The sequence below is a fragment of the Schistocerca serialis genome, chromosome 6 (genome assembly GCF_023864345.2).
Source record: "Schistocerca serialis cubense isolate TAMUIC-IGC-003099 chromosome 6, iqSchSeri2.2, whole genome shotgun sequence".
In the NCBI taxonomy this organism is placed as follows: domain Eukaryota; kingdom Metazoa; phylum Arthropoda; class Insecta; order Orthoptera; family Acrididae; genus Schistocerca; species Schistocerca serialis.
The window spans coordinates 664295163-664307322 of NC_064643.1; positions in this window are offsets into that span (position 1 = coordinate 664295163).

The window sequence follows — 12160 nt, forward strand, 5'->3', positions numbered from 1 at the left end:
ACGTCTCGATCCCTGAGTCAACAGGTGGGGACGTTTGCAAGACAACAACCATCTGCACGAACAGCTCGACGACGTTTGCAGCAGCATCGACTATCAGCTCGGAGACCATGGCTGCGGTTACCCTTGACGCTGCATCACAGACAGGAGCGCCTACGATGTTGTACTCAACGACGAACCAGGTTTCACGAATGGCAAAACGTCATTTTTTTTGGATCAATCCAGGTTCTGTTTACAGCATCATGATGGTCGCATCCGTGTTTGGCGACATCGTGGTGAACGCACATTGGAAGCGTGTATTCGTCATCGTTATACTGGCTTATCACCCGGCGTGATGGTATGGGGTGCCATTGGTTACACGTCTCGGTCACGTCTTCTTCGCAATGACGGCAGTTTGAACAGTGGAGGTTACATTTCACATGTGTTACGACCCGTGGCTCTACCCATCAATCGATCCCCGCGAAACCCTACATTTTAGCGGGATAATGCACGACCGCATGTTGCAGGTCCTGTACAGGCCTTTCTGGATACAGCAAATGTTCGACTGCTGCCCTGGCCAGCACATTCTCCAGAACTCTCACAGTTGAAAACGTCTGGTCAATGGTGGCCGAGCAACTGGCTCGTCATAATACGCCAGTCACTACTCTTGATGAACTGTGGGGTCGTGTTGTAGCTGCATGGGCAGCTGTACCTGTACACGCCATCGAAGTTCTGTTTGACTCAGCTCCCAGGCGTATCAAGGCCGTTATTACGGCCAGAGGTGGTTGTTCTGGGTACTGATTTCTCAGGATCTATGCACCCAAATTGCGTGAAAATGTAATCACATGTCAGTTCTAGTATAGTATATATCTCCAATGAATTCCCGTTTATCATCTTCATTTCTTCTTGGTGTAGCAATTTTAATGGCCAGTAGTGTAAATTAACAATGTCCTGAATTACGTAGAGTTGGTACTTAAATTCTCCGAGAGTGAAGCACCCTGTCCTGTGGAATTATATGGACTACACGGGAGGGATACCCAGGTTGTAAGTAAAATATTATTAACTAAGGAGGAGCAGGCAAGGAGGCACAGTATGAATTACAAGGCTCGTGGCGTTGGTAGATTTTATTATGTGTGATATCTGGTCATCAACGTTCTTGCCCGGCGGTGGAGCTGGTTAAAGAGGTGGGCATTGTAGAAGCCCTGATCTTGATTTTTGTACAGGTTTTCCATCCTTGACCTTTCTCTAGTTTCAGGAGAGACAATGGGTGTTGTGTTACCCAGTCGCTGCCCTGGACAACAAGGAGTTCAGAACCAGACACCGACTTCAGCCAACCAAATAATGCGATTTGATTAGATCATCGCCTCAATAACAGGTTTTGGTCGCTATTTTTATGGTCTATGCAACAACTTTTTTTTCTGATATTGGTGGTTGCACTCTCTGTTGTAGGCCGTGGCTAGTTTTCAGTTTTGCCTCTGGAGCGGGGTGGTGGGGGGGGGGGGGGGGTAGGGGGGAGCAGATATGCTTTGTGCTGCAAAACTGAAATCAAGTGAAATCTCGTTACTTAATTGTATTCCAACAAGCCTCATTGGTTACTGCACTGTGGGTCTGGCGTATGAGTCCTGACAGACCTACGTGTAGCAAGGGAGTTTATGGAGACGACGCTGCATAGAGGGGGGCAGTGCGACACGGCCGTGAACAGTCTGAAGAACTTAGCGGAAGCAGCGGTTTCGACTTTAGGTAGCACCGGTGGCTGCTGCTAGCAGCAGTTGACTATTTGTAAGATAGTGGATGTCCTGCGGACCACGCATCACTTGCGACAGCCAGGTTATCCTAAGTAGTCTCCATGGAAAGTAGTAACCAGTAAAAAGTGGAAGTCTCACGTGCCACCTGGTGAGACTTTCGGGGCACACCTGTGGTGGTGCGACCAACAGAGCGAGTGGAATAGAATCGTACTGTGAAATTCGTTCCATCAGGCTCAGATCCGGCGAATGTAATAGCTAATACATTAATTTAAGTTCAGTGCCATGCTTCTCAAATCTGTTGTGGCCCTGTGACGGAGTACTGTTTTGCTGGAAGACGATAGTGTCACTGGGGAATACTCTAAGGTGCTACTTCGTTTTGGTTACATAAAAGTTTGAGCTACTCTTGCTGTAGAATTTATTCGACATCAGACATGCAAATTATGACAACAAAGACAGCAAGGTTACACTCAAAGTACAGGTGTCTAACAATTGAAAATCCTACCTGTACACATACTGACAAGTGCCCCATCAAAACTTTCTCTACTGTCCATTAATCCCCAGCAAAACAACCAAATAATGATAACAGGGTTAAATGATCTCAACACTGTTGAAATGATAAAGCACTTTATCGTTCTTCGCGGACAAGCAATTTTTCCGTATGTGTCCTAATGACACTCACTCCTCAGTCACAGTCACACGTTAGGAAAGTTCTTCTGTTTGGTACATTACGGTTAGCTTTTTCATTTATATATGCTTTGTACAATTACGAAATCTTCAGTTTCTTCACAGTTACGTGCGACTGAGACCACCACTGACACCCGGCACTGGCTCAGCATGCTGGCTAAATCCAGATACTCGCTCCAACGAGCTTCTGGAACTATGGTACATTCGTACAACACCAAGGCTACTCCACCGGAGCAAAAATAAGTAAGGAGTGATTCGTTCTATTGAGAAATTTGTTTGTAATTGATTTCGGAGAAGATTTACAGACTGCAGGAACTGAGTCAGGGACCCAACCCATTTTGGAGAGAACTATCATAATTCCTCGGATGAGGGTTTTAACGCTGACTGAACTCCTTCAAATTAAGAAAATATTTCCCAAGGGTCAATAAAGAATGTACAAAATGATTTACGTTGATTGCTTCATTAGTATTTCCTAAATAATCGTAAGTCACTTATTTTATAGGGTGACAAAGGAGAATGGAATCCTAAGCGCTATTAGAGGACTACACCCCATCCAGGAAAAATATACCTATGCCGTAACACCATCTCCTCCATACTTCACTGTTGTCAGTATACATAATGTTAGGTCATCCATCGGAATGACACGGGATGCAGTGTGATTCATTATTCCAAATCACTAGTTTCCAGTCATTCACTTGCAGACGATCCGAAAAAAATCAGATGTAGCTTCAAAGCAAAATTATACAAACTAAAAGCTGCCCTGTCGGTTACTGCTTCCTCTTGGCAGATAAATAAATTCTCACCTACCATCCTTCTGTCCAATAACCGCGGGGACATGAGATCTCCTCTCTTACTACAAGTATTTGACTACCATAAATATTGACATAAGGAACTCAGGGCACAATGGATTAAGTACAGGTAGATAACAGGCAGTAATTTAAAAAGTAAAAGCATAATGTTCATCTAAAACAGAGTAAATGTGAGGCAGTCTTGCTACACAAATGCAACGAAATGAATCCGCAATTTTGGATTTCTTGCCATGTATTAGTTTTGCCATCGGAAAACACATAAATATATTGTGAAGCACAAGTTACAAGTCATCCAGTCACTTGAGAATGGTATTCAGAGACATGAGGTGTTTAGAAAGGATAGATTGCATGCAACCGGTGGTGGAGTGTTTGTCGCTGTTAGTAGTAGTTTACCCTGTAGTGAAGTAGAAGTGGATAGTTCCTGTGAATTATTGTGGGTGGAGGTTACACTCAACAACCGAGCTAGGTTAATACTGGGCTTTTTCTAAAGCTGTTTCACAGAGGCAGACCGCACAGCAGTTCCTTCTCTAAATCCTCGCACAAACGAAAAAATGGCTGACATCGAAATAAGTGTCCAAGGAATAGAAAAGCAACTGGAATCACTCAACAGAGGAAAGTCCACTGGATCTACCGGGATACCAATTCGATTCTACACAGATTACGCGAAAGAACTTGCCCCCTTCTAACAGCCGTGTACCGCAAGTCTGTAGAGGAACGGAAGGTTCCAAAACATTGGAAAAGAGCACAGGTAGTCCCAGTCTTCAAGAAGGGTCGTCGAGCAGATGCGCAGAACTATAGACCTATATCTCTGACGTCGATCTGTTGTAGAGTTTTCGAACATGTTTTTTGCTTCAGTATCATGTCGTTTTTGGAAACGCAGAATCTACTATGTAGGAATCAACATGGATTCCGGAAACAGCGATCGTGTGAGACCCAACTCGCTTTATTTGTTCATGAGATCCAGAAAATATTAGATACAGGCTCCCAGGTAGATGCTATTTTTCTTGACTTCCGCAAGGCGTTCGATACAGTTCCGCACTGTCGCCTGATAAACAAAGTAAGAGCCTACGGAATATCAGACCAGCTGTGTGGCTGGATTGAAGAGTTTTTAGCAAACAGAACACAGCATGTTGTTATCAATGGAGAGACGTCTACAGACGTTAAAGTAACCTCTGGCGTACCACAGGGGAGTGTTATAGGACCATTGCTTTTCACAATATATATAAATGATCTAGTAGATAGTGTCGGAAGTTCCATGCGGCTGTTCGCGGATGATGCTGTAGTATACAGAGAAGTTGCAGCATTAGAAAATTGCAGCGAAATGCAGGAAGATCTGCAACGGATAGGCACTTGGTGCAGGGAGTGGCAACTGACCCTTAACAGAGACAAATGTAATGTATTGCGAATACATAGAAAGAAGGATCCTTTATTGTATGATTGTATGATAGCGGAACAAACACTGGTAGCAGTTACCTCTGTAAAATATCTGGCAGTATGCGTGCGGAACGATTTGAAGTGGAATGATCATATAAAATTGATTGTTGGTAAGGCGGGTACCAGGTTGAGATTCATTGGGAGAGTCCTTAAAAATTGTAGTCCATCAACAAAGGAGGTGGCTTAAAAAACACTCGTTCCACCCATACTTGCGTATTGCTCATCAGTGTGGGATCCGTACCAGATCGGGTTGACGGAGGAGAAGGAGAAGATCCAAAGAAGAGCGGCGCGTTTCGTCACAGGGTTATTTGGTAACCGTGATAGCGTTACGGAGATGTTTAACAAACTCAAGTGGCAGACTCTGCAAGAGAGGCGCTCTGCATCGCGGTGTAGCTTGCTGTCCAGGTTTCGAGAGAGTGCGGTTCTGGATGAGGTACCGAATATATTGCTTCCCCTTACTTATACCTCCCGAGGAGATCACGAATGTAAAATTAGAGAGATTAGAGCGCGCACGGAGGCTTTCAGACAGTCGTTCTTCCCGCGAACCATACGCGACTAGAACAGGAAATGGAGGTAATGACAGTGGCACGTAAAGTGCCCTCCGCCACACACCGTTGGGTGGCTTGCGCAATATAAATGTAGATGTAGATGTAGAGGTGAACACTTGGAGGACGATAACAAGATATATGTTGTTTAGCCATGCGAAATTAAAGGTACGAGCGCAAATCAGGAGCAGCACGACACGTTTACACGGTCAGCATTGTTGAAATAGTGCTGGATGCTCAGAGTGCAGGCGGCACAATCGTGCAGTAAAAACGACCGACGTGGCCGCTAACGTAGTATGGCGAAGCGTCCTAACTGACGCTGACTTTAATCATCACAAGCCTGCTTTCATGCTAATGGAACCATCTCGTGCTGAATACATACATAGCGGCAACTTTCACAAACTGGAAGTAACGAAATGATAGTTTCTGACATCCGCAATGGAACAGGCTCGGAGAGGGTCTCACCGTCATTTTGTGAAATCAAACGCAGCATAGCAGGGTGTATCCTCGTAGTAAAAGAAGTCTCCTTACAGGGGCTGGCAGTGAAGACAGTTTCTGCTGCTTTTGGCCGGCAGGGCGGACCAACTTCCTGACATTAAAGTGGGATAACCTGTTGTGGTGCCAGGTAGGCGAGAGAGGGAGGAACTAGTATCCCTACACAGTGGTGTATCCGCAGTCGAAATCTGAACACGATGGCCTAGAACTTCTCTTATTTGAGCCACGTTAGGGTTTTTCTTAATTACATTGATAAGTGGGCAAGAAAAATGACTCATCACCACCAATAAACTCATCAGTGATTTCAAATGGATGGGGTAATTGATATTACTGGATAAAGTGGCCGGTTAATTTTACCGACTTGTAAATAAACGAAACAACAGACCCTAGATTACATTTGCTGAAACTGTGATCAAGTACACTGTACGAATCCAAGACTGGAAACACGATTATTATGTAATCAAAGTCTCCTTCTTTGTATGAGACTGGACTGACGAACTGCTGAGGTTTCTTACGTGGGTTATACGTCTCAGGAAGGTCTCACGTTTACACATCATCAACTGTCGTCGCTCTATACATACCTCAAACGTTGTTGAGCGTATAATATCAAAAAAGAGATACGTGAGGAGGTGATACGCCAATGTACCCTATGAACTCACAATGTACTGTCGCCGTGCTACCTTGACGCTGGTGGCACTTTGGAACCCGAAAATGATTCGTTCCGCCAATTTCACCACCATGTACAGTGCTCGACGGAGACTGTCCATGAGTACATGAAGTACGCCTGATGATGATTTACCTGTGCTGATTCCTTCTCGTTTCACTTTACAGTGAGATCACTAACAGTCGACCTGGGTTGCTTCAAAACGGTTGAAACTTCCCTGAGAGATCTGTAATTTAGGTGACACCCCACGACTAGTCCATGTTCGTAGTCACTGCCCTCTTCTGACAGACGAATTCTGTTGTTGGTGCTTTTATAATGATTGCGAAAAATACTGCGGCTCCTTTTATATCACAGGCTGTGCCTCTAGTGACAACTAGTCGTCATTTTTATGTTTAATAATTATTATCATAAAGTGATTATATTTCTGTTGCACACACTACAAATACTTTCAGTGTCTTGCAAGGAGAACGATAGGCCGAAATTAGAGTAAAGCAAAATCCTACCAACAAGGAACATCGTCGTCCCGGCTTCAGTCATTTCTTTCTCTCATTCAGATTCTACGTAAACTCTCCTAACATTTTGCCTCATTCAGTACGCCCTAAAATAAAATTAATAGTCAATTAGTGAAATTGATGTTTTCAGTTTATCGTAATAGATGGTAAATATCAAAATAATTTCCGCTCTCTTGCAATAGAAATTGCGATAATGAGTAGGTGAAAATATTATATTAAAATGTGAGAGGCAGATGTTTGAGATCAGACACGGAAAGAATTTTTGGTTTCTCGCCAAGTGAACCTACCATTTTTACAACAAATAAAAATTCATTTATTCGAAGAATTTCTCCTTTTATAACAGATATGCAACTATGATAAAATAAGTGGTATATGTTAATTTTAAATATAAACCAGTCGTACGTGAAGAAGAATGTGTATGCATTTTTATATCAAAATGTGTCTGAGCAATGGTATCGTTTCATGTAAAACATTATGGAAACATAACAAAGCACGATACAAATCATGTTACAGCCTGACATCAACGTAGCCTACGCTAATAAGATAAAGTATATTTCAAAATGTACAACCTTAATAAAGAACTATCTGGAAACACTATATAATATCTTGGTACTATTACTATCTATGATTGTATTGCGCCATAGTTTCAGTAGTCTGTTAACTCAATTTAAATCGTAATTATTACAATACGCAGATGTTGTCTGTGTGATTACACTATGTTGCATCTAGCGTCACGGGTGATTAGTTATTCTTCCAATTTCCAGTAGAATGCGGTTGGTTGCTCTGGGTACATGTATAAAAATCAACATAAACTATAACTGCGTTAGTACCTGTTTTTACGTACACTCCGCCACATTCAAATTTGTTGTAACTACGTAAAAAGCCTCTCCATTGAGTGTACTTTTTTATCAGTGATTATTATTCAAACAGGATACGTTTGGAGCCGCAAAGAAACTCCAGAAAGGTAACTAGAAAATCCAGAGAAATTTTCTCCAATGGATCCTAAAAACACTGAATTAGTGTCGTCGATTTCATGAGCCATCACTGACGTAGCATTTCAGAATTTTGTCAAATTCATCTAGTAGCGTGGCATCACAATGTGATCTTCAAGTCTTCATTTCTTTTAATTAGGTCTTCCATACCTTAGTTCTCCCAGAAGTCAGAATGTATTTTGCCTGCATCATATATCCCACACACTAGATAGAACAGTTCTATCGATCTTGGTTCTCCCAAGATTGTTGTCTGCTCCAATAATCTTGTTTCAGTTGAGCTTTCAGCCCTCCGCCAAATTGTTCTCAAAGCATCTCATTGCCAATTTCATCCTCTTCATGTTTATTTCCTTATCCATAATATAGTTCCTAATTTCTGTAAAAAGCTCTTCTATACAATCCTTCCACATTTCAGCCTTCCTTCTGTTGCTACTACCGGGATTCCGTTCCAGCTCTTGATCCTCATACAGTTGCCTATAAGTTGCTGCAAAGATTTTTTTTATGTCTCCTACGAGCGTCATCTAGTTTTCCTGTTGTTGTGCATTCTTCTACAAATATACAATACTACTCTAGCCATTCCTATTTCACCGCTTTTTACTTCCTGTTAATCTCATTTCATTCTGAGTACTCACTTTTGACTGCTTCATTTGCTGCATATTTAAAGTATCTCTTATGTTATGGTATTCAGTAGGCAAGGAATGTCTGGAACCCGTGGTGCCGATAACGGTTTACCGTAAAATGCTGAATGATAAATACCACGCTATCGCGAACAGTTACTCATTGTTTCAATTTCATATAGTCGGTTCGAGATTTCGAGGTGATCTCTCTTATTAATTTGGGAGAGAGGTCAGGAATCGGGGGTATGCTGGTCCAGGCGCGGCAGAGTTAATTACGACCCGCCGCTGCGGGATCGGTGCGGCGCTCCGGCGTCTACCACTTTAATTTGGCGTGCGGCTGGAGGCGGGTGGCAGATTTTGTCCAGTCGCCATCCAAACGAGATTCCTGGCGCCCCCGTGATTTATTTAAAGAGCTCGGCGTTGCCGATTATCCGATTTTTAATGCAGTTTTCACGGTCCGACGCAAGATCGTTAGGGCCATTAATGTACAGAAGCGGCCGACTGTGACGGTATATTTCCGTTACAGCACGCTTTTTCGATAATAGGTAGGTATTTCCCGGATATTTGGCTCTCCAAAGAAATAAAAAACAAGATTTGACTGTTTAATTAAAATATAACAAACTTACCATGCTGGAACCGTGAGTTATACGAATTTTCCTCGAAGCTTCGCCTTCAGTGATTTTTTTACGGCTTTTTTTTTATTAAACGTGCAGTAACAGCCTGTCGTGAAACATAACGGATAATTCCTTGGAAAATCATTGGGAAACTGGCCACCTGTACTTGGTATAAGCGATACGCAGCACTAACTGCCATAAGCGATGTTTATGATTTTCTTCCATTTATGTTTCATTTTGAAGCATCTTTAGTGCTATAGGCCTAATGAAAGTAAAACTGTAATGATAAGGACATGACCAATATGTGAAACTAGGACAAAAATATTTACATTTGTGACTCATCTTAAATACAAAGGTAAGTTATATGTGTTTACGTCGTCTCTCATCTGATGTATATATATAACTTACTACTGGGTGTTAAAGTTTGCGTTGCCCCACCCAATTTATCCTAATATGGGTACGTGTTCATCTATAATTGACCGTGAGTGGCGATCGGTCTCGTAAATGTTTGTGGATGGACTTGTGTAGTAAGTAATCAGCATTCACTTTACTAATCTCTCTAGATTGTAGAACTCTTACCTGCCCACACAAATAAAATTTTGATTAACCTAACAAACAAAGTGACGTTGTTAAAAATACTGGAGAGTAGGGCACAAATATTAATAGGTAATACTTTCCAATGATGATGTTGCACTGCAGATGACTAACATGGACATCATACATGTACTGAGTTGTTTTAACAGGAAAAAGAATACTTCCATTAACCCAAAACAGCTCTGTTGTAAACGTGATACACTTATAAATAAACTTACAGTAAAATATTCAGTGGAAAATAACCTGCTAAGTGTTGAAGATGCTTAGCCACCGTGATGGTGCTTTTATTGTAGTGTGTCCAGTAATAATTGCTTTCGTAATACTTTTCAGTATCTGATCACTCTGTATAGAAATGTGCTTTCTAATTAGTATTAAAACATTAGACTTTACGTCGAAACAAGCCTGCGACAAGACTGCAATTTATCAAACTTCAAGTTACTTTTGTCACACTCAAATAAATTTATGAAATCATGTAGACTAAAGTGCCACCACAGTATTATTCTGTTGTACGCAAGTAAAATTTCTCAGCACCTTAGGGTGCCTTAGGGTGCTTGCAATTTATTTATACCAAAATAGCTGGTAAAAATACTTTCGCAACATTATGTTTTTCTTAGTTATGCCAATAACAGAATCTTAGAACATGGTATATTTATAACCAGCTCTAATATCTTCACACGAAGAGAAGAAGGTCATGACTTTTAGAATATGTCATCCTAGTATGAAACTGTTATGCACTGAACTGCATCAATAACAAATACACGTTAGTCTTTTCACAGGTGGTGAGCGCTGCTTGTAGCTTCTTATATGTTCCAAAATATACGTCGAACGGTGTGTCTGGACCACTTGCCTTCGCCTCAGCATTATACTCCGTTCTAAATCTGACAAGAGATCGCCACATATCCTTGTTTATAGAATATGCATGCCCTAGACGTCCACTTTTTTTGATGATCTACTGTACTATGTGTTTTACACACTGACGATTGTATGCTTTATCGCGACGGTAATTATTCTTTTCGTAATAATCCCTTGAACCAAACATTCTGAAGTTTATTCGTAATTCCTTGTTACTATTTAAAGATTCTATCATCTTTATCATTGTTGTTGTTGTTGTTGGTGTGGTCTTCAGTCCTGAGACTGGTTTGATGCAGCTTTCCATGCTACTCTATCCTGTACAATCTTCTTCATCTCCCAGTACCTACTGCAACCTACATCCCTCTGTATCTGTTCAGTGTATTCATCTCTTCGTCTCCCTCTACGATTTTTACCCTCCACGCTGCCTTCCAATACTACATTGGTGATCCCTTGATGCCTCAGAATATGTCCTACCAACCGATCCCTTCTTCTAGTCAAGTTGAGCCACAAACTTCTCTTCTCCTCAATCCTGTTCAATACCTCCTCGTTAGTTATATGATCTACCCATCTAAACTTCAGCATTCTTCTGTAGCACCACATTTCGAAAGCCTCTACTCTCTTCTTGTCCAACCTAGTTATCGTCCATATTTCACTTCCATACATGGCTACACTCCATACAATTACTTTCAGAACCGACTTCCTGACACTTAAATCTATACTCGATGTTAACAAATTTCTCTTCTTCAGAAACGCTTTCCTTGCCATTGTCAGCCTACATTTTATATACTCTCTACTTCGACCATCAACAGTTATTTTGGTCCCCAAATAGCAAAACTCCTTTACTACTTTAAGTGTCTCATTTCCTAATTTAATTCTCTCAGTATCACCAGACTTAATTCGACCACATTCCATTATCCTCGTTTTGCTTTTGTTGATGTTCATCTTATATCCTCCTTTCAAGACACTATCCATTCCAGTCAACTCCTCTTCCAAGTCCTTTGCTGTCTCTGACAGAATTACAATGTCATCGGCGAACCTCAAAGTTTTTATTTCTTCTCCATGGATATTAATAACTACTCCGAATTTTTCTTTTGTTTCCTTCACGCTTGCTTATCTTCGTCGTATATCATCTTTAAGGGTGTGTGTCTACTTTGCTATAAGCATCGAGCTACCATATGTACCGTGATAAACTTTCTACCCACAGTCTTAAGGACCCCCTCAATTACCCCTGCGTCTCAACACTGCAATCAGCAGAACATTCAGGCATTTCTTTGCTTGATATACAATGCAGTAAGTAAGCTCTCATCTGAGGAGGCTAACAGAAGTAATGGTAATTTCCATGCGTATTTACATTTCATTTCTGTAACTAGAAAGTAGATTGAGCCATCCATGCTCACCGCACGTAACTTCCCTGCAAGGTGGGTCACTTACGCGCTATTAAAACGAGATTATGAAGTTAACACATATTAATTAAATCACATAATTCATGCAAGTGTTCATTTAGGTTCTCTACTCTTTTGCTGTACGAAGTATGTTGTAAATATATTTGGTGGGTTTTATTCCTTTTACGAGTGCAGTCAGATAGTGTTGTAACACTATTTATTGGGTCTAAACGTTATATAGAAGAGTG